Source organism: Jaculus jaculus, chromosome 7, assembly GCF_020740685.1.
Source record: "Jaculus jaculus isolate mJacJac1 chromosome 7, mJacJac1.mat.Y.cur, whole genome shotgun sequence".
Classification (NCBI taxonomy): domain Eukaryota; kingdom Metazoa; phylum Chordata; class Mammalia; order Rodentia; family Dipodidae; genus Jaculus; species Jaculus jaculus.
Window position 1 is genome coordinate 41000873 of NC_059108.1, and position 23841 is coordinate 41024713.

At 44.2% G+C, this 23841-nt stretch overlaps 1 pseudogene; it reads left to right on the forward strand.

Moving 5' to 3' along the window:
- Window positions 1-11814: 11814 nt before the first annotated feature.
- On the forward strand, window positions 11815-13406 carry LOC101607556 (annotated as a pseudogene).
- The last annotated feature ends 10435 nt before the right edge of the window (window positions 13407-23841 follow it).

Here is a 23841-nt window from a genome sequence, read left to right on the forward strand (position 1 = left end):
GCCAGATGCACAAGGTGGCACATACATCTGGAGTTCAGAGGCCCTGGCGTACTCATACTCAATCCCTCTCTCCCTCTCTTGCTATCCTTGCAAACAAATAAAAATATTTTTTAAAGGGGTGGAAAGATGGCTTAGCAGGTAAAGTGCTTGCCTGCCAAGCTTAAGGACCCATGTTCGACTCTCCAGATCCCACATAAGCCAGATGCACAAAGGTGAGGCAAGAGCAAGGCTGTATATCCCTACTAGGTGGCACAAGTACCTGGGGTTTGAATGCTATGGCTGAGGCCCTGGTGCACCAATTCGCACTCTCTCTCTCAATAAAAATTGTTCTTTTAAAAAATAGCAGGGGCTGCTGAAATGGCTTAGCAGTTAAGATGTTTGCCTGTGAAGCCTAAGAATCCTGGTTCAGTTACCCAGGACCTTTATAAGCGAGATGCACAAGGAAGCACATGCATCTGGAGGTCGTTTGCAGTGGCTAGAAGCCCTGGCATGCCCATTCTCTCTTTCTTTCTATCTACCTCTTCCTCTCTCTCTTTCAAATTAAATAAAACAGTAAAAAAGAAAAAAGAAACAAACAAAAAATGTACTTTAGGGGGCTAAAGAGAAGGTTTAGCAGATAAGGCCCTTGTCTGCCTAGCCTAAGAACCCAGGTTCCATCCCCCAGTACCCAAGTACAGCCAGATGTACAAGAGGGTGCAGGCACCTGGAGTTCGTCTGCAGTGAATGGAGGCCCTGGCGTGCCCATTCTCTCCCTCCTTCTCTCTCTCTGTCTCTGTCTCTCTGCCTCTTTCTCTCTCAAATAAATAAATATTTTAATCAATTGTTTCATCTATTCATTTGGCAGAAGGAAAGAGGCAGAGAGAGAAAGAATGGGCACACCAGGACCTCTAGCCACTGCAAACGAACTCCAGACTCATGCACTACCTTGTGCATCTGGCTTACTTGGGTCTTGAGGAATTGAACTTGGGTCCTTTGGCTATGCAGGCAAGCGCCTTAACTGTTAAGCTATCTCTCCAGCCCTTTAAAAAAAAACAAAACCTGTTTTTATTTATTTATTTAGCAGAGAAAGAGGCAGTGACAGAGAGAGAGAGAGAGAGAGAGAGAGAGAGAATGGTAACTTTTTTGTTTGTTTTTTTTTTGAAAATTTTTTGTTCATTTTTATTTATTTATTTGAGAGTGACAGAGACAGAAAGAGGCAGATAGACAGAGAGACAATGGGCGTGCCAGGGCCTCCAGCCACTGCAAACGAACTCCAGATGTGTGCGCCCCCTTGTGCATCTGGCTAACGTGGGTCCTGGAGAATCGAGCCTCAAACTGGGGTCCTTAGGCTTCACAAGCAAGCGCTTAACCGCTAAGCCATCTCTCCAGGCCTGTTTTGTTTTTTTGAAGTAGGATCTGACTCTAGCTCAGGCTGACCTGGAATTCACTATGTAGTCTCAGGGTGGCCTTGAACTCAAGGTGATCCTCCTACTTCTGCCTCACTCCCCAGTGCTGGGATTAAAGGCATGTGCCACCACACCCGGCTTTTGGTAAATATTTTTAAAAAGCAAAAAGAGGGCTGCAGAGATGCTGCTCTAGGAAACGCTGCTCTTATCATCTCCCAGTACTAGAGTCACTTACCACCAGCTCTGCCACTGGCCAGCCCTGAGAAGCAAAGGCCTGTCTAGACAGGTCTTGCCAGGTGGTTAAGCTCCTGTCTCACTTCCTTGAAATGTACATTTCTCTCTTCTGGGAAAAACAGTGTTCTGTGTCTATACATCTGATTAGCAGGGCCTGGGACCTTTAAATGCTTGCTAGCTAGGAGGGAAATTTTGGTTTGGGGCTGGAGAGATGGCTTAGCAGTTGGGGCACTTACCTGAAAAGCTTAGGGACCCAGGTTCAATTTCCCAGTCCCCACATAAGCCAGATGCACAAGGTGGTGCATATATTTCAGTTAATTTACAGTGGCTGAAGACCCTGGCACACCATTCTCTCTCTCTCCCTCTCCCCTCTCTCTCCCTCTTCCTCTCCTGCTTTCTCAAATAAATAAATAAAATATTTTTTTAAATTTTGGTTTTGAAACCTAGTGTGGTGGCACACATCTTTAATCCCAATACTCAGGAGGCAGAGGTAGGAGGATCACCACGAGTTCAAGGCCACCCTGAGACTACATAGTGAATTCCAGGTCATTCTGAGCTAGAGTGAGACCCTACCTCGAAAAACCAAAAAAAATTTAAAAATTGGTTTTGTTGTCTCTACTTCAGAGAAATGGAATTCGTTTAGCTAAAAACTGGCAAACGTAGAAGGTCTTCAAAGGAAGCCAGGCATGGTGGCGCATGCTTCTAATCCCAGCATTCAGGAGGATCGCTGTGAATTCAAGGCTACCCTGAGAGTAAGTACTGGATTCCAGGTCAGCCTGGACTAGAGCAAGACCCTACCTCGAAAAACAAGCAAACAGAAAAAGAAGCCATTGTGGTCAGAATGTGAACAATGGTCACTTGCAAAGGAAGGAGCACAGAGGTAGTCACAGAAGTGACTAAGTCTATCTCAATGTCTCAGGGAAGTCATCAGCAGGGAGGTGACAGGTTTATGAGCCGTAGCTGATGCATAAGGAAGAAGAATTTGCTAGAGAGAGAGGGAAGGGTATATCATCTAGGAAGGGTAAACAGCGCGGGTCAAGGCCCAGGACCAGAAAGGGCGTGTGCGGCTGGCAGGGAGGGAATGATCAGACACCCCAGGAAGCTGGAGAAAAGCACAGTCAACAACCCCGAGCTCAACTATGAACACTTGTTGCAGCTTAGCCGCTGAGATACACAATGATCAGAGGCGAGGAAAAATCCAGAACTGCTACAGATTCCAGGTTCAAGCTGTCAAATAAGAAAATGCATCCGGGTGGGGGGAGGGGCGGCAAGATGGATGGCTCAGTGCTTAAAGACCTTGCTTGTGAAGCCTCATCTCCTGGGATTTGAGTCCCCAGGATCTACATAAAGTCAAAGGCACAAAGTGGCACATGCATCTGGAGTTTGTTTGCAGTGGCAGGAGGCCCTGGTGTGTCTATTCTCTTTTTGTTTCTTTCTCCCAAATAAATGAAAATTAAAAATATCTTAAAGTCAGGGCTGGGGAAGAGATAGCTCAATTGTTAAGGTGCTTGCCTGAAAGATCTAACAACCTGAGTTCAATTCTCCAGGACCCACATAAAGCCAAATGCACAAAGTGGCACATGTGTCTGGAGCTCATTTGCAGTGGCCAGAGGCCTTGGTATGCCCTTTAATACCAGCACTCAGGAGGCAGGTAGGTATAGGAGGAGCACTGAGTTTGAGTCCATCCTGGAACTACAGAGTGAGATCCAGGTTAGCCTGGGCTATAGTGAGACCTTACCTCAAAAAAAAAAAGGAAAGAAAGGAAAAGGAGACACATTTTATCCAAAATTTGTTACAAAAGTTTTCCTGGATTAGCCAAATGATAAATCTACTTATCTACTTAAAAAATCATTTTAGTTGGATGGACCTGGAAAGTATTATACTAAGTCAGGTAACCCAGGCCCAGAAAGCCAAGCGCCACATGTTCTCTCTCATATGTGGATCCTAGCTACAGATGACTGGGCTTCTGCGTGAGAATGAAAATACTTAGTAGCAGAGGCCAGTAAGTTGAAAAGGAGACATAAAGGGTGGAGAAAGGAAGGGAGGAGGATACTTAATAGGTTGATATTGTATATATGTAATTACAATGATTGTAATGGGGAGGTTAATATGATGGAGAATGGAATTTCAAACGGGAAAGTGTGGGGGTGGGGAGGGAGGGAATTACCATGGGATATATTTTATAATCATGAAAAATGTTAATAAAAATTAAAAAAAATCATTTTAGTAGATGAAGCGTGGGGCTAAGCTAGTTTCAATGTCAGAACCATTTTTGTAGTACTGTTAAGCTATACTAGAAGGAGTGTTCTGCTAAGCCATTGAATTCTGAGCTGTTCTGTCCTAAGCAACACACTACAGAAATCCGAAACAGATGCTGAGGGATTGGCATCTGGCTTCTCATACATGACTAAGGTCAAGTCAAATTCTTGGTCTCTAAAGTACAAATTCGCTGTTCTTTCTAAGTCAGATATGATCCACATACACAGTCCCACAGAAACTGACAGTGCACATAGCTTTCTGTCTAAAGGCATTTTCTGGAATGCATCAAAAAGTGGGGGACCCTATCTGCTTCCCTGACAACACACGCTGGAACCCAAATGGCTTGTTTACATATCCACAGAACATAATGCTATGGACTTGCCTGAGAACCTGGCCCTATGAGACTGTTTCAATGAGGAAACATAACATACAACAAGAAAGGAATGCAGAAAGGCCAAGAACCCGTTCTCTTTGCTCAGTCTCCACTGCTCAGAACCAGGCCTGAAGTAACTGGAAAAACTGGGACTCTGAGGGACCCAAGTTCACAATCACTCCCCATTTCCTTGAATACAGGGACTCTCATAGAGGAGAACATTTTTTTGTTGTTTGTTTGGTTTTTGGAGGTAGGGTCATGCTTTAACCCAAGCTGAGCTGGAATTCACCATGTAGTCTCAGACTGGCTTCCAATTCACAGGGATCCTCCTACTTCTGCCTCTGAGTGCTGGGAAGAAAGGTGTATGCCACCACACCCAACAGACTAGAACTTTCTGATATGTGCCGGAACCTCTAGATTCCAAGATTACCAAACTTAGAATTCTAGTTATCTGCCTCCTCTGTCTTTGGCCACACTTCTCCCCTGTATTAGTTACTTTCTCACTGCTGGGACAAAATACCTGACAAAAACAACCTAAGGAGGGAAGGGTTCCTTCTGGCTCACTGTGCAAGGGCATGGGGCATCATGCCGGGCATCATGCCAGCACAGCAGCAGGAGGTGAGGCAGCCCAGTCAGGAAGCAGGCGGGTTTGAATGACCCTGCTCAGTTTCTTTTTCCTTTTGGGGCCGTCCCAGACCCCCACCCTTGGAGTGGCACTGTGCACCAGTGTCTTCCCACTTCAATGAACCCAATCTAGAAACTCCATCACAGAAGTTTGTCTCATAGGTTATTCTAGATCCTGTTAAGCTAATAAAAAATTAAGCATTAATAAAAACCATCGCATCTCCCAAATGTTTTATTTTGAAAAAAGAAAAAAACTGATAAACACAGAAATCGTAGAAAGAAAACAAAGGGCTGGCGATGTGGCTCAGCAGTTAGAGGCAGTTGCTTGTAAAGCTTGATGGCCAAGATTCAATTCTCCAGTACTCACTTAAAGCCAGATGTACAAATTCTTCAGGGAGACACAAGACATACAGGCATGCCACAGCCTAACAATTTTATATATTCACTCCATAGCTTTTTATTGCCCACTTATCTGCCCTTAATGAAATGAGCCCATGAGGAGATTAAATTTAATTCAACAATTACATAGTTAAAAATAAAAAGTTCAAGCCGGGCGTGGTGGCGCACGCCTTTAATCCCAGCACTCGGGAGGCAGAGGTAGGAGGATCGCTGAGAGTTCGAGGCCACCCTGAGACTACATAGTGAATTCCAGGTCAGCCTGAGCCAGAGTGAGACCCTAACTCGAAAAACCAAAAAATAATAATAATAATAATAATAAAAAGCATCAAAAATAAATACAGGTGGACACCTGATTAGGAAACATTTTCACAAAACAGTGGCTGACCTATTGTCTAGCATGTACAAAGTGCTGTTTTTTTGTTTTTTGTTTTTTTTTAATAAGAGACAGAAAGAGAGAGAGAAAGAGAAAGAGTGAGAATGGGAACACCAGGGACTCTAGCCACTGCAAATGAACTCCAGACACATGCACCACCATGTGCATCTGGCTTATGTGGGACCTGGAGAATCAAACCAGAGTCCTTAGGATTCACAAGCGTACACCTTAACCACTAAGCCATCTCTCCAGCCCCGAAGTGCTGGATTTTATCTACAACACTGCAGAAAGAAAGAAAGAAGGGAAGGAGAGAAAGAGTAAAGAAAGAAAGGAAAGAAGGAAGGAGGGAGAAAGAGAGGAAAGGAAGAAGAGAAAGAAGGAAGGAAGGAAATTAAGTAGATTTATTTATTTATTTGCAAGCAAGGAGAGATAGAAGAGTGAGAGACAAGAGAACGAATGCACCAGGGCCTGCAGCCACTGCAGACTCCAGATGCAAGCACCACTTTGTGCATCTGGCTTTACATGGGGAATGAAAGTCAGGTTGGTAGGCTCTGACGCAAGCGCCTTACCTGCTGAGCCATCTCTCTAGCCCTTCAAATATATTTGAACATATATGTAAAGGTTAAGCCTCGAAAAACATTTCTACGACGCAATCTATAGCCAAGTTTGTTGCCTTGAGCTGACCACATAGCCATATTCAACATGCTTGTTTCTTTTTCATCTAGGTGCTTGCTTACACCCAAGTTTTTAGTTTAGTTTTTCTCATTCAACCATCAATGGCCCTGGTGAAGCTACTACTGAAAGTATAAGCATGAGACCACTTGGAACTCTAAAACACATGCTAAAACCTTTCTCCTTGGCATGTCATTAAGATTAACGCTTTAACAAACTTAGGTCTGTCTAGGATGAGTGATTTATGGATTAATTATAGACAGGCTTCACTATACAAAGCCCACATACATAATTTAGAATTTCTCAATGTGGAGGTATGTATTAGACTAATTTTATATCACAACTATGTTAGTTTACTTAATGGTTTCATTTTAAACACAACCAGTAGTTATCAAAATCCAACAAGTGAATAAAGTAGAAGATCTAACATATGTATATTTTCGGTGGGGGATAATAACTTGCTATATTCATAAATAATGCCAATTATATCTCTAGTGTGCTTTTTTCTTCTGTGTTTTATTAGCTGGCTTTAAAGGAAATTACAGAAATTTTGTTGATGCTTGAGTCATTGCATTATTGCTCAATTAGTTCTATGGTGTTCCAACTGTGTAGAAAGACATAAAGATATGAAGAAGGACATAAATCCATTTTATGTTCCACTCAATTTGTTTAAAAATAAGGCAGTAAGCTAGAAAGGAGATATAAAGGGAAAAGAAAGGGAGAAAGAGGCAACTTAATAGGATGGTATTGTATATATGTAAGCAGAAGAACAGATTAATGGGGGGTGAAAAGGCCTAAGTCAGATCAGGGGGAAGATATTGAGTAAAGGAAAGGTGGAGGGAGGGCTAATCAAAATCTAAGAGGATATAAATAAGTCATGGAAGCCTACTTTTTTGGACAATGGAACACTCAGGAGCCATAGATTGTTACTAGAAAATTTTCAGTGCCAGAAATGGGATACATTCCAGCGAGTTGTTGGCCAGAGAGATCCCTGATGCCCCCAAAACATTACAGGCCATTGCTGAGGCTCTTGGTTTCCCACTAGGAATAGATGGTAAGAACCTATTGCTGAAGACTCCACATACTTGGGCTGCAAGGCCACTGAGAAATCCTGCTGGAGCTGAGCTGAAAATTTCCTTCATGTTGACCAGATGACAGAAAGTTGGAAAAAACCACACTGCATTTAGTGCCCTCTTTTCTATTTTGATGTCATCATTTTTTTCCCTCCTATTATGCAGATCTTGTGTAGGTAGTGTCAGTCAGCATGTGGTCTGGAATGTCAAGGCCACTTACTGTCTGGAAGCATTGTAAGCATCCCTCCCCTTCCTTTGGCTCTTACATTCTGACTACTACCTCTTCTGCAATGATCTCTGAGCCTTGGAGGGTATGCTAGAGATGTCTCAGTGCTGAACACTCCAGTGTCTCTTATCACTGGCTGCCCAGTGGAATTTTAGAGTAACATCCAGAGACGTCTAGGATTTAAAATAAATGTAACCTGAAGGCATTTTCCTAAGTCCTGTGGGTTCTTTTTTAAAAAAATTATGTGTTTATTTATTTGCGAGAAAGAAAGAGGTAGGGAGAGAGAGAAAAAAAAAATGGGCATGCCAGGGCCTCTAGCCACTGCAAATGAACTCCAGATGCATACGCCCCCTTGTGCATCTGGCTTATGTGGGTCCTGAAGAATCAAACTGGGATCCTTTGACTTTGCTGGCAAGTGCCTTAACCACTAAGCCATCTCTCCAGTCCTGTGGGAGACCTTTCTGCATGTGTGTATAGCAGTGTGTGGTGTGTGTGTGCATTCAGTGTATATAGGTGTGTGTACAGATGCACATGCCCTGTGCAAATATGTGCAGAGGACTCTATTTCTCTTTCTGCACCCTTTCCTTCCTTCTTTCTTTCTTTCTTTTTTTTTTTTTTTTTTTTTTGGTTTTTCGAGGTAGGGTCTCACTCTGGCTCAGGCTGACCTGGAATTCACTATGGAGTCTCAGGGTGGCCTCGAACTCTCGGAGATCCTCCTACCTCTGCCTCCCGAGTGCTGGGATTAAAGGCGTGCGCCACCACGCCCGGCTTTTTTTTTTTTTTTTTTTTGAGGTAGGGTCTCACTATAACCTAGACTGACCTGCAATGTACTATGTAGTCTCAGGCTGGCCTCAAACTCACAGTGATCCTCCTACTTCAACCTCCCAAATTCTGGGATCAAAGGTGTGCACCACCACACCCTGCCCTGCCTTATCTCTTTGAGACGGGGTCTCTCATTGAACCTGGAGCTTACCCTGTTTGGGTTAAACTGGCTAACCAGGGAGCCCTGGTGATCCTCCTGTCTTTGAGCCCCGCAGTGCTGGGATGGCAGGCGTGCTTGGTCAGGCCTGGCTTTTCATGTGGGTGGTGGAGGTTGGAACTCAATTCCTCGTGCTTGCACAGCAAGGGCTCTTGCCCACCCACTGAGCCAACTCCCCAGCTCAGGAAGGAGTCCTTTATCACTTGTATTAGTCTAGGTCCTCCCAGAAGCGATGTCAAGATTAGGACTGACTTGAAAAGGCAGAATGAGGAGCCGAGTGTGGTGGTGCACGCCTTTAATCCCAGCACTCAGGAGGCAGAGGTAGGAGGATTGCCATGAGTTCGAGGCCACCCTGAGACTCCATAGTGAATTCCAGGTCAGCCTGGGCTAGAGTGAGACTCTACCTCGAAAACTCAAAAAAAAAAAAAGAAAAGAAAAAGAAAAAAGAAAAGGCAGGAGACATCTCTGAGGAAAACAGGTGTACAGAAGAGGATCCAAGAGTCTATGGTCAGCAGAGAGACAACTGGATGGAAGCCAGTTCAGATTAAAGAGGGTACAGTAAGAAATGCTGAGGTGTCTTCAAGCCAGAGTTATCAGTCAGAGCAGTGCTGTGTCCTCCAGGAATAGGAGGGCCTTTTCTTGTTACTCCATACCGTGGTTTTTCAGGCAGTGCCTTGTCCTCAGCGACTCCATTTTACAAGCAGTATGTGACCTCACTGTAGTGTAAATGCGGAGGCAGGATGACTCTCCCCTTGATGGCACATAAACAATGCCCTCTATCTGGCATCACCCACAGGACACAGACAGAAAAATAACTTATTCCTAAAAGTTAAAAAAAAAAAAAAAAAGGATGGGCTGGAGAGATGGCTTAGCAGTTAAGGCACTTGCCTGCAAAGCCTAAGGAGCCAGGTTCAATTCTCTAGTACCCATATAAGCCAGATGCACATGGTGGTCCATGTGTCTGGAATTTGGTTGCAGTGGCTAAAGGCCCTGGTGCACCCATTCTCATTCTCTCTTTCACTCCCCCACCCCCCAAAATAAATAAAATATTTTAAAAATACTTGAAAAAAAAGGTGAGCCAGGCATGGTGGCTCACGCCTTTAATCCCAGCACTCTGAAGGCAGAGGTAGGAGGATGGCCGTGAGTTTGAGGTCACCGTGAGACTCCATAGTGAATTTCAGGTCAGCCTGGGCTAGAGCAGAAGCCTACCTCAGAAAAACAAAAACAACAAAACAAGGTGATATCCCATAAATTTGGGATTGTATAAGCACACAGACATATTGAAATCATACCAGGGCCCGGGGATGGAGCTCACTTGAAAGAGTGTTTGTCTCGCATGCACAACGCCCGGGGTTGATTCCCCAGCACCATTTCAGACCAGCCATGGTGACCCAGCTCTGTAACCTCAAGTACTTGAGAAGTGGAGGCCGGAGAACCCGTCATCTGACCATCCAATACACACCAAGAACATGACAGAGAATTTCCAAAGTCCCAGGGGCCTCTGCTCAGCTTGGTTGCCATAGTTAATACAGCCTGCTCAAATGGCTACCCATGCCTGCATCTGTTGTTCTGCCTGGACCTGCCGTCCATCTCCCCATTCCTCTAGACCAGTCACGCCAGTTTGTTTGCAGTGGCTGGAGACCCTGGCATACCCATTATCTCCCCCCCCCCCCCGCCTCTTTCTCTCTCTGTCACTCAAATAAATAAATAAAAATAAACAAAAAAATTTTAAAAACAAGATTGGAATAGAAGAACTTGAGTTTCCTGGGCCAGCTATCAAGGGAAAGCTGGTAAGTATCACTTGGTAAATGGCAGCCAATAAAACTGCTGTAGTATAGGAACATAGCTAGTCAGTCAGTGCAGATGTTATGGAGAGGCCAGAACGTGTTCATCTGTGTTTCTGACAGCACACGCGTGACGCTCACCTCCCAGGAACTACCCGAGGGAGGCAGGGAAGCCTGACAAGCTTGGCTTACACTGGGCATTCTAGTTCTGCAAGGCTAGTTTTCTTTGCTGCCACACAAGCATGTATGCACATGTGTGTTTTTATTTATTCATTTTTTTTTGAGACAAAGACTGACATGTAGCCCTGCTTGGCCTGGAATTTGTTATGCAGATCAGAATGGCTTTCAACTGGCAGAACATCCTCTCACCTATACCTCCTAAGGTGGGGATTACTACTACACCTGGCTCCTTTTGTTATTGGTGGTGGGCTTTGTGGTTTTTGTTTTTTTTTTTTGTATTTTACTTTATTTATTTGAGAGTGACAGACAGAGAGAGAAATAGGGAGAGTGAGAGAGAGAGAGAATGGGCACGCCAGGGCCTCCAGCCACTGCAAACGAACTCCAGACGTGTGCGCCCCCTTGTGCATCTGGCTAACGTGGGTCCTGGAGAGCCAAGCCTCAAACCGGGGTCCTTAGGCTTCACAGGCAAGCGCTTAACCGCTAAGCCATCTCTCCAGCCCTGTTTGTTTGTTTGTTTTGAGGCAGGGTCTCTAGTCCAGACTGACCTAAAACTCACTCTGTAGTCCAGGCTGACCTTGAACTTATAGCAATTTTCCTACCTCAGGCTTCCAAGTGTTAGAGAGACGATGTCTAGCAGGTTTTTTTTTAAATATGTATATATTTATTTGCAAGCAGAGAAAGAGAAGAGAGACAGACAGATAGAGAATAGGTGTACCAGGGTCTCTTGCCATTGCAAACAAACTCCAAATACATGTGCCATTATGTGCATCTAGCTTTATGTGGGTACTGGGGAATCAAACCCAGATCATTAAGCTTTGCAGACATGCGCCTCAACCACTGAGCCACCTTTTCATCCCTTTTTTAAAAAAATATTGTTTATTTATTTATTTATTGGAGATTAAAAAGAGAGAGAGAAATACAGGCAGATAGAGAGAATGGGTGTACCAGGGCTTCCAGCCATTGCAAACAAATTCCAGATACATACATGAGCTACTTTGTGGGTACTGGGTATTTGAACCTAAGTCCTTAGGCTTCTCAGGCAAGCGCCTTAACCACTAAGCCATTTCTCCAGCCCCCTTGATCACTGTGAGTTCGAGGACACCATGAGAATACATAGTGAAATTCCAGGTCAGCCTGGGCCAGAGTAAGACCCTACCTCAAAAAACCAAAAAGAAAAAAATAAAGAAGAAGAAGAAGCTGGAAATAGTTTCTTTAATTCCATCTCATAGTTTCCAAAGGCACATTGAGAAACCATGAACAACTTTAATAAGGAAAAGCTTGACTGCCATGTCCATAATGAAGGCTTTACTGCCAAGGACATTCTGGACCAAAAAGTTAATGAAGTTTCTTCTTCTGATGATAAGGATGCTTTATGTTGCGGACCTTGGAGACGTTCTAAAGTAACATCTAAGGTGGTTAAAAGCTCTTCCTCCTTTATGCAGTCAAATGTAATGATAGCCCAGCCATAGTGAACACCCTAGCTGCCATTGGGACAGGATTAGACTGTGCAAGCAAGACTGAAATACAGTTGGTGCAGACTCTTGGGGTACCTCCAGAGAGGATTATTTATGCAAATCCCCGTAAACAAGTGTCTCAAATTAAGCATGCTGCCAGTAGTGGAGTCCAGATGATGACTTTTTTTTTTTAATTTTTATTTATTTATTTGAGAGCGACAGACACAGAGAGAAAGACAGAGGGAGAGAGAGAGAATGTGCGCGCCAGGGCTTCCAGCCTCTGCAAACGAACTCCAGACGCGTGCGCCCCCTTGTGCATCTGGCTAACGTGGGACCTGGGGAACCGAGCCTTGAACCGGGGTCCTTAGGCTTCACAGGCAAGCGCTTAACCGCTAAGCCATCTCTCCAGCCCCAGATGATGACTTTTGATAGTGCAGTTGATGAAAGTCGCCAGAGTACACCCAAAGGCAAAGCTGGTTTTGAGAACTGCCACTGATGATCCCCAAGTAGTCTGTCGCCTCAGTGTTAAATGTGGTGCCACGCTCAAAACCAGCCAACTTCTCTTGGAAGGGGCAAACGAGCTAAATATCCTTGCCACTGGTGTCAGCTTCCACGTGGGGATGGAGTGGCTGTAAGGCGCCTGACCTCCGTGCAAGGGTGTCTGAAGCCTGCCGGGTCTTTGACAAGGGAGCTGAGGTTAGTTTCTGCATGCATCTGCTTAGCATTGGTGTTGGCTTTCCTGGACCTGAGGATGTGAAGCTTAAATTCGATGAGATCACCAACGTGATGAACCCAGAGCTGGACAAGACCTTTCCATCAGACAGCGGAGTGAGAATCATAGCTGAGCCAGGCAGATACGACATTGCATCAGCTTCCACGCCTGCTGAAGGGGCAGACTGGCTCTGATGACGAAGACGGATTGAATAAGTAAGCCTGTGTGTAGTGAATGATGGAGTGTATGGATCATTTAATTGCATCCCTTATGACCATGCATCTGCAAAGTCCCTGCTGCAGAAGAGACCCAATCCAAAGTAGCACTCCTCCAGCACCTGGGGACCGACCCGGGTGGCCTTGATCTGATCGGCCAGCTCGCTGAGCGCGACAAGCCGCCTGAATGCACGGGGTGACTGGATGCGCCACCCTGCCCCTGGCTTCGACTCTCAGTGGGCTCCAGAGGGCCGCTGTCTACTGTGTGATGTCACGACCAATGTGGCAACTCACCGGGCAAGCTCAGAGCGGGCTTCCCGCGTGAAGGGCGGGCAGGACGGCAGCCCTCTGCCCGTGCCTTGCGCCCGGGACAGCGGGTGGACCGTCACCCGGCAGGCTGCGCTTCCGCTCCTATGAGTGTGTGGATACCATTCTTGCAGCTCTTAACCGCGCGTGGAGCTTGAATTAAGGGATTTGGGGGGTCCATTTAACTGTGACTGCCAGTTTTGAAATGTCTTTGTACAAGTAGGGCTGGCACAGATGCAGCAGTATGGAAGGCTAGGCAATGGGGGTCACACTTATCTGGGTTCCTATGGAAGCTATTTGAATATTTGTTTTGTATGGGTTTTTATTCAATTTTCAAACATACTAAAGTGTAACCTTCAGCTGCTGAGCAAGCATTTGTAGACTGTACAATGGCAGAATGGCCCCAAAGCTTAGTGTTGTGACCCATTTTGAAAATAAAGTATCTTGAAACAGAAAAACAAAGTTACAAAAACAATGACAACCTGTACAAGATCTGGCCCGATAAACTTGAATCTAGAATTTCATGATTCAGGCAACGGATATATTACAGCCAATACAGTTCAATAGAAGGAAATAAATACTACTAGTTTTTAAATTGAACTGCTAATCCATCCAGTCAGAACAATTACTTTACGTTGCCAGGGATTACTGTGAAACCTAAACAGAGTGACAAATCGGATAGATGATCCCATAGACGAGCTAAGCATAAAAGTTAGGCAATATTTGAAGTTGGCTACTTAAATGCTTAAGCTACCTTTTCCATGCTACTATGACAGTGTATGAAATTACATTCCAGGTTTTGGGGCAGGGAAACAACCCACATAGTTCACTTCTTATGTGTTTTCTATATTTAACTCACCAGCCTCATGCCCTTTTTCACAATCAGACAACTAGGAATAAATCATCTAATAATATATAATTCATACAACTTAATAAGCATTGCAAATGAGAAGAAAGGTTATTTTCATTTCTTCATGCAATGATCATGTCTTCTCTTGCAAAACACTTATTCATCCAGAAGAGTTATGACATGTGCTAAATGCTTAACATGTATGGTATGCAGATAGCTCACGTCTTAGGACAGAACCTTATCCTAGCAATTTCAAGGACTGGTGTTGTCTTGGGTAGTTATTTAGGCCAAGCTAACAAGAGAGAGGTAAGAGTGAACTTAAGTATAGCCAAAAATACCACATGAAAATAAAATTTATGATTAGCTTTACATAGAGCACTAATAAGTAATGATAAAATTTATATTATTAAAGCAGCTACATCTTAATTTTGTCGTCAACCACTTGATATAATAGTCATATATGTCAAGTAGATTCTAAACTCCTAAAAATGTTTTAGGGGGCCAGGTAAGGTGATGCATGCCTTTAATCCCAGCACTGGGGAGGCAGAGGTAGGAGGGTTGCTGTATGTTTGAGGTCACTGAGACTACATAGTGAATTCCAGGTCAGCCTGAGCTAGAGTGAGACCCTACCTCAAACAAATGAAAACAAAAACAAAAAAACAATTTTTCTTAAGGGGCTGGGTATATAGTTGGGTGGTTAAAGGCTCTACACTCATGCAAAGCTAGCACAAAATGGCCCACGACTTTGCAATCCCAATGTACTTACATCAGTGGGAAGCAGAACCAGGAGCAGCCAGAAGCTTGCAAGCAGTAGCAGCAAGAGAAACTTTGGCTCAGAAAAAGAAGGTAGAAGGAGAGGAGAAATAACCCAAGGAAAGGAGATGGTCCTCTTCGGACCTCTACAGGAACACTGTGGTACATGATGCCTGTATGTAAGTATGTCTGCATGACTCTATCTATCTATATCATCTATCTATCTATCTATTCTCATATACACACATACACGCATGCACACACGAATAGTGAAAATGAATAGAAAAGGATGTTTTAGGTTTCATATAGAACTTACCAATTTTTTGTGCTGTTGTTTTGTTTTCTCCAAGGGGTGTGAGGGAGAGAGTGAAAACGGGCATGCCAGGGCCTCTAGCCACTGCAAATGAACTCCAGATGTATGTGCCACCATGTGCAATTGGCTTAAGTAGGATCTGGAGAATTGAACTTGGGGATCCTTAGGCTTTGCAGGCAAGTGCCTTAACAGCTAAGCCATTTCTTCAGCCCCATGTCCAGCTGTTTATATGGGTGCTGAGACTGAATCTCGGGCCCTCATGCTTGCACAGCAAATGCTCATAGCCACTGAGCCATCTCCCCAGCCCCTGTATTGTTTGTTTGTTTCTTTTTTTTTTTTATGAAACTCTATTTTGCCAAGAAGTCGTTGCAAATCAGCACTGATGTCACATTCCAGTAACAGATCATGAACACCACTTTGAAATGCAGATTGTAGAGGGTGGAGTGCAAACTCCTTCCTTGGGTTTCCTATCCTTTTCCTGACTCACTGAGGCAGGCAAGCATAGGGTGTGGTTCAGTTGCCTGAAACTCCACTGGCTGGGACAACACCACCTTCCTCTCCAAGAGAATGCACCTAGCAACATAATGGGAACCTGGGACCCCCACTTGTACCAAGCTACATGTCCACCCCAATCCAAACAATGAAATAGGTCGCTCCTCCCCTAGTGACCATTGGCTGTGATCAGTTTGTGTTCAATGTGTTCTTAGTTACATTTAGATTGGATTAGAAAAGCAGGAGCCATCCAGTCTGAACTGCTTTTGGGTACATGCTCAGCAAAGCAAACTGTCTCCTTCAAGTAAACTTTTAGGGGAAAAAAACCCTATTTACCATTATGCCTATGCATAACTAGGCATACATGTGATTAAAATCAGATATATCCTGGGAAGGGACATGCACAATACAGCAAATGAATATTATATAATCCAAACTTGTCAATTAAACCAGAGCACTACCCAAACTACACCCTGGCAACCGATCCCTTCCTTCTCATAGACTCCTTAAATGAAGCCCCAGAAGCCGGGTGTGGTGGCACACACCTTTTGTCCCAGCACAGGAGGCAGAGGTAGGAGGATCACCGTGAGCTTGAAGCCAGCCTGAGACTACATGGTGAATTCCAGGTCAACGTGGGCTAGAGCAAGACCCTACCTGGAAAAACCAAAAATAAATAAGAAGAAACCCTGGGCACTAGGGGTGTACCAGTATACTATCATTTTGCTCTTAAAATGTTTAGTGCTAGCTGGGTGTGGTGGTGCACACCTTTAATCCCAGCACTTATAAAGTAGAGGTATGAGGATTGCTGTGAGTTCGAGGCCACCCTGAGATCACAGAGTGCATTCCAGATCAACCTGGACAACAGCAAGAATCTACCTCAAAAAAAAAAAAAAAAAGGTATTCTTTTGTCAGATTCAGGTATATAAAGGGGAAGACCAAAACTGGTTTGTAGCATCCAGCTTACATGGCACCTGGAGATTTGAACCTGGGCCCTTAGGCTTCACAGGCATGCGACTTAACCACTAAGCCATCTCTCCAGCCCTGGTTAGTACATTTTCAAGTAAAAAGAAAAATCATCTAAATATTCTCTTGTGTAATTAAAAGTGAACTGCATTTTAACTATTTTATTTAAGAAAACACATTGCTCAGCCAAGAGGCATGGGTATAGCCCTGCAATCTCATCACTTGGGAAGAAGATGCAATAGGACCAGAAATTCAAAGTCAGCCTGGGCTACACTAGTTCCTTCTCTCTTTTAAAAACAACAACAACAACAAAACCAACCACATAGCACAAAAACAAAAACAGGGCTTAGTGGTTAAGGTGCATGGCTGTGAAGCCTGATGACCCAGGTTCAATTTCAATTCTCCAGGTCCCATGTAAGCCAGATGCACAAGAAGTCACATGCGTGTGGAATTCATTTGCAGTGGCTGGATGCCCTGGCACACTTATTCTTATTCTCTCTCTCTCTCTTATTTTCTCTCTGACTCTTTCTCTCAAATAAATAAAAATAAAACTACTATATAAAAAACCCACCTTAAACATACTGATAAGCCAGGTTTGGTGGAACATGCCTGTAATTCCAGCACTACAGTGGCTGAGGCAGAAGGATTGTGAGTTTGAGGCCAGCTCAAGACCAGCCAGGGCTCTGCAATGAGACTTTGTGTCAAACAAGCAAGCTGAGGTTGGGGGCCCTATATGCCTGTAGCCCAAGTTGCTAAGGGGACTGAGGCAGGAGAATCACTTAAGCCTAGGAGATGGAGATCAGCAAGGACACTGATTCCAAGACCCAAGATCCCATCTCCAAGCAAAACAAAACAGACAAAACCCCTCACCGTGAGGCTGCTGGTGTAGCTCAGTGGTAGAGCACTTGTCTAGCAAGTGCAAAGCCCTTGGTTCAATCCAGCACTGAAAAGAACAGCAAAGACACCCACAGAAGGGGCTTGGGAGATGACTCAGTGGGTGAAGATTTACTTCATGAACGTAAACATGAGGACCTGAGCTTGGATTCCCATGACACATAAACTTCCATGTGTGGCACATGTGCCTGTTCCAGTGCTGGGTAGAAGAAAACAGAATCCGTGGGCTTTACTGGCTACCTAGTCCAGTTTAATCCATGAGCTGTGTGTTTAGTAAGAGACCCTGTCTCAAAGAATAGTAGAGATCAACTGAGGAATGCCTGTGAATGTGACCTCTAGTCTTTACAGGCACGTATGTGCCTCCACATGAAAACACACACACACACACACACACACACACACACAGCATCAAAAGCAGTTGGGCATGGTGGCACATGACTTTAATCCCAGCACTGGGGAGGCAGAGGTAGGAGGATCACAGTTTGAGGCCATCCTCTGACTATATAGTGAATTCCAGGTCAGCCTGGGCTAGAGCGAGACCCTATCTCAAAAAACCAAAGCAAAAACATCAAAAGCAAAAAAGCCCACATGGGACTGGAGAGATGGCTTAGCAATTAAGGCACTTGCCTACAAAGCCAAAGGACTCAGGTTCAATGCCCTAGGACCCACATAAGCCAGATGTACAAGGTGGCACATGTGTCTGGAGTTCGTTTGCAGTGGCTGGATTTCCTGGTGCACCCATTCCCTCTCTCTTTCTCTCTCTCAAATAAATAAATAAAACTAAAAATATTTTTAAGAAAAGCTCCACATAGCTCACTGAAAAAACCCAGAGGATCCTTAAGTGGCTATTCTTACTTTAAGGAAGCCAGTCTGAAAAGTACACTGTATACACTCTTCCCTCCACACCCCCCCCACCCCGCCCCGCTCTAGCTCAGGCTGAGCTGGAATTCACTATTTAGTCTCAGGGTGGTCTTGAACTCATTGAAATCCTCCTACCTCTGCCTCCCAATTGCTAGGATTTAAGGGGTGAGCCACCAAGCCTGGCCCAGTGTACACCTCTTGTATCATACTTTCTGAATGCTACTAACATGACGGATGCATTTGTTCTGACCTACAGAATGCAAACCAACAGTGAGTTGTAATGTAAGGTTGGACACTGGGTGATAATTCAGGTTCATTGTCATGAACGCATCTTCAATGCAGGCCCGTTGTTTATAATAAGTTTACCCCAGTGGTGCAGGATGTCTATGTGTAGGGGCGGACATATAATATCAGCTTGCTGTAAGGCATTAAAAAAAAAGACTGGCCGGGTATGGTGGCACATGCCGGTAATCCCAGCTCTCAGGAGGCAGAGGTAGGAGGATCTCTGTGACTCTGAGGCCAACCTGAGGCTACGTAGAGAATTCCAGGTCAGCCTTGGCTAGAGTGAGATCCTACCTCAAAAAAAAAAAAAAAAAAAAAAAGCGGAAAGCTGTATTCTAGGTCCAGTGTGATGACACAAGCCTCTTATATCAAGACAGTGAAGTAAGAGGAGGCAAGCTCAAAGCCATTCTGAGCTATATAAGAAAACCTTGTCTCAAAACAAAAGAAAAAAATAGTTTATTTTGAGCCCAATGTGAGTGGCCAGAGCCTAGGAACATAGATTCAAGTTTTTCTGAATACTATGTCCCACCATGGGAAAGGTTATATAAATATTTATGCTAATAGAAAACAATAGAAATTGATACACATAAATAGAAAAAATAGAAAACAATGTGTTTTAAAATTTACATAGGTGAGGTGTTCAAGTAGGCTGGCTAAGTAATAATAGCTTTTCTTTGTTCTATTTTATTCTATTTAGTTTTTGAGGTAGGGTCTCACTCTGGCCCAGGCTCACCTGAAGCTCACTCTGTAGCCTCAGGTGGGCCTTGAACTTAAGCTCCCTCTGCTTCCTTAGTGTTGGAAGGAAAGGCGTGTGCCACCCCTCCCTGCCAGATACTTTGATTTTTTTTTTTTTTTTGAAAGTCTTGCTTTCTGTTCCAGGCTGGCATTGAACTTGTGGTGAGCCTCCTATCTCTGCCTCTGCAACTCAAGCGCTGGGATTATAGATGTGTGCCTCCATATCTGGCAAAGATTTTACTATGCTGAGAATCAAACCCAGGGCTTCACAGAGGCCATAGAAGCACTCTATCTCTAAGCTGTAACCCTAGCCCGATAGGGCTTTCTTTTTGGGTGGGGGGGGAGTTCAGGGAGGTAGAGTCTTACTTTAGCCCAGGATGACCTGGAATGCACTATGTAGTCTCAGGCTGGTCTCAGATTCATGGCAATCCTCCTACTAACTCCTGAGTGCTGGGTAAAGGCGTATGCCACTATACCCATCCTCCTATAGGTTGTTTGAAGTTTTTAGCTTTAGGCTTGATGAAAACTGGAGGTGTGGCCAGCTTAGCCATACACTCTAAGACCTTTTGGTTTATTTGTTTGAGACAGAGTCTCACTATGCAGCCCAGACTAGCCTGGACCGTCCCCTCATCCTGCCTCCATCTCCCCAGTGCTGGGATCAAGAGTTTTGTCTGAAAGTGAAGAGACAGGCGAGCTTCAGAGTTGATACCAAATGATTATTTTTTGCATATGCATGTGTGTATGCTTGTGGGTGCTCAGCGTGTGTGTGTGTGTGTGTGTGTGTGTGTGTGTGTGTGTGTGTGTGTATGTGTGCATAGGTCCAAGGTATCTTCCTCCACCTTTCACTTGGGCTCCAGGCTCACCACTTCAGTTGGTCTAGTGAGACACAACACCTCAAAGATTCCTGTCTCTACCTTCTGTGTGCTGGGGTTACAGGGGCCATCATGGCCACCCAACATTTTTGTAGGAACTGGGGATCTGATCTGATCTGATACTCAGGCTGGCTAGCAAGTGATTTATACACCAAGCCATCCCTCCGCCCCCATAAATGACGATTAAAAGGGACTAAAAATGGCCCAAGATAATATTGGCTCATTTTACAGATTTTTGTTTTATTTATTGACAATTTTGACACATGTATATAATGTGTCTTGAGCACTTTTACCTCTCATTACCTTTTCTTGTCCTCCTCCTTCTGCACCAAACCCCTTCTTCTTCCCAACTAGTCCCATTTTGATTATTTTTTAAAAACTACTTTTATTATTTAATTTTATTTATTTATTTGCAAGCAGAGAGAGATAGAGAGGAGAGACAGATAGAGAGCATGAACATGCCAGGATCTCTAACCACTGCAAATGAACTCCAGACTCATGTGCCTCTTGTGCAGCTGGCTTATATGGGTCCTGAGGAATTGAACCTGGGTCCTTTGGCTTCACAGGCAAATGCCTTAACCGCTAAGCCATCTCTCCAGCCCTTGATCAATTTTTTTAATTTTGATTTTTTACTTTATTTTTTAACTTTTCATTGAATATATTCATTGTACATGATATTGTGTTACCTAAGGAAATTTTCATACAAATATATATTGTACATTGAGCATCTTGCCCCCACCTCCTCTTCCTTTTCTTCCCCTTCCCCCACTCATTAGTTTCCTTGTCTCCCATACAGTTTCGCTTCTACTTTCACGTCATGTATATGTGCATGATTGTGTGTGTGTGTGTGTCCACTGAGTTTAATTAGGGTTTCTGGCATGAGCAGGGACGGGCTTTCCTAATTTGTTTTGTTTTATCAGAGCATAGGTCACTTACCAGTGGGTACTCTATTGAAGAAAACCGCTCTCTGAGCGCCACTGTGGATTTGATACATATACCACACCATCTCTCTCTTGCTCTTCTCTCTCCATACATACTCAAGAAGTACTATCGCTTTTCGTTCTCTCTTTCTTTTTTCTTTTTGGTATTTTGAGGTAGGGTCTCACTCTAGGCCAGGCTGACCTACAATTAGCTATGTAGTCTCAGGATGGCCTCAAACTCATGGAAATCCTCCTACCTCTGTCTCCTAAGTGCTGGGATCAAAGGTGTGTTCCACCACTCGTGGCTCTTTTTTCTTTTTCAAGATTTTTATTTAGTTATTTATTTGAGAGAGAGAAAATATGGGCACACTAGGGCCTCTTGCTGATGAAAAGAAACTCCAGATGCATGTGCTACGTTATGGATCTGGCTTTATGTGGGTACTGACAATTTGAACCTGGGCCTTTGTAGTCTTTATAATCATGAGTCTTTAACTACTGAGCTATTTCCTCAGCCTTCTTTTCTTCCTTTCCCTCCTTCCTTCCTTTCTTCTTAATTTAATTTATTTATTTGAGAGAGAGAGAAAGAAGCAGAGAGAGATACTTAGAGAGAATGGGCATGCCAGGGCCTCCAGCTACTGCAGACAAACTCCAGACTCATGTGCCCCCTTGTGCATCTGGCTTACATGGGTCCTGGGGAATCAAACTGAGGTCCTTTGGCTTTGCAGGCAAACACCTTAGCTGCTAAGCCATCTCTCCATCCCTCTTCTTTCTTTTTAAAGACAGGGTCTTGTGTATCTCAGGCTGGCCTTGAATTCCCTCTGTGGCCAAGGATGGTCTTGAACTCCTGACTCCCCCTTCCTCCACCTTCTAAATGCTGGGATTATAATCCTCTATCACCATGTTTATCTTGTAAATTATAAGCAACTCTAAGATTTACACTTTGGACTCCTGTGGATTCCTCTATAGTCCGAGCAGACCTTGAACTTGTGATCTTTCTTGGCTAGGATTATAAGCCTGCACTGTCAGGCCTGAAAAATATGAAAGTTTATTTATTTTCACAGTGTTGTCAATACAACCCTCATGGGTGCTAGGGGAACACTGTACCATTGAGTTGCATGCCTAGTTCCACAATCCTTGACATTCCTGAAGAGGAGGTATTTCTAGGTAAAAGGACAGCTAGAGAGAGACTAGGGAGTCAGTTGATGGTGATAGAGCTGGGAAACCACATGACAGTTCAATGAAGAAATACGGATTTGTCCTGCAGTCAGTGAACATTTGGGGTAGTGTGTGTGTGTGTGTGTGTGTGTGTGTGTGTATGAATGCTTATGTATATGCCTGTACCTATACAACTGTGAGCATGTGTGTGTAGGCTAAAGGATGACCTTGGATGTTGTTCCTCCAGGTAACAAACACCTTTAAAAAAAGTTTTGTTGTTTTATCGAGGTAGGGTCTCACTCTAGCCCAGGGTCACCTGGAATTCACTTTGTAGTCTCAGGGTGGCCTTGAACTCACGGCGATCCTCCTACCTCTGCCTCCCGAGTGCTGGGATTGAAGGCGTGTGCCACCACTCTAAGCTGCTTAAAATTTTTATTTTATTTTATTTTTTCATTTTCTATTTTTTGGTTTTTCAAGGTAGGGTCTCGTTCTAGCCCAGGCTGACCTGGAATTCACTGTGTAATCTCAAACTAGCTTCAAACTCACAATGATCCTCCTACCTCTGCTTTCAAAGTGCTTGTGATGCAGAATTTTGGTGTTCAGGAAGGTAACCCAAATTTATGAACCCTAGGGCTGGAGAGATGGCTTAGCGGTTAAGCGCTTGCCTGTGAAGCCTAAGGACCCTGGTTCGAGGCTCGGTTCCCCAGGTCCCACGTTAGCCAGATGCACAAGGGGGCGCACACGTCTGGAGTTCGTTTGCAGTGGCTGGAAGCCCTGGCGCGCCCATTCTCTCTCTCCCTCTATCTGTCTTTCTCTCTGTGTCTGTCGCTCTCAAATAAATAAATAAATAAATAATTTAAAAAAAATAAATAAAATAAAAAAAAATTTATGAACCCTAAGTTTAGGTTCTATCCTACCTTTAACAAAAAACTAAAGACAGGGGCTGGAGAGATGGCTTGGAAGTTAAGGTACTTGCCTATGAAGCCTAAGGACCCAGGTTTGACTCCCCAGATCCCACATAAGCCAGATGTACAAGATGGCACATGCATCTAGAGTTGATTTGCAGTGGCTAAAGGCCCTGGCACACCCATTTTCTCCCTCTCTCTCTCTCTCTCTCTCTCTCTCTCTGTGTGTGTGTGTGTGTGTGTGTCTGACTCTCTCTCTAATAAATGCTAGACTGTTGGTACCAGGGGGTGCTGTAGTTCTGTTCTTGTGCCAAGAGTGAGGTGGCATCTCCTGGATCTCTCTGGGCCTGAATCTCTAATTAAAACCACCTAAAAGAAGCTGGCATTCTCCTATCCCCCTTCGGTGGGACTGAAAGCATGCACCACCATGCCAGGCTACTTTATTTTTTATCAATTAATTTAAAAATTGTTAGATTATTATATTTATGGAAGGAAGTACAAAGCCAAGAAAAGGCACCCGTGTAGCTAGAGGTCCCACGTGGAGGGCCTGGGAAAACCGTGGAAAGAAAAAAGAATAGAAAGCTCAAAAAGCTTCCGC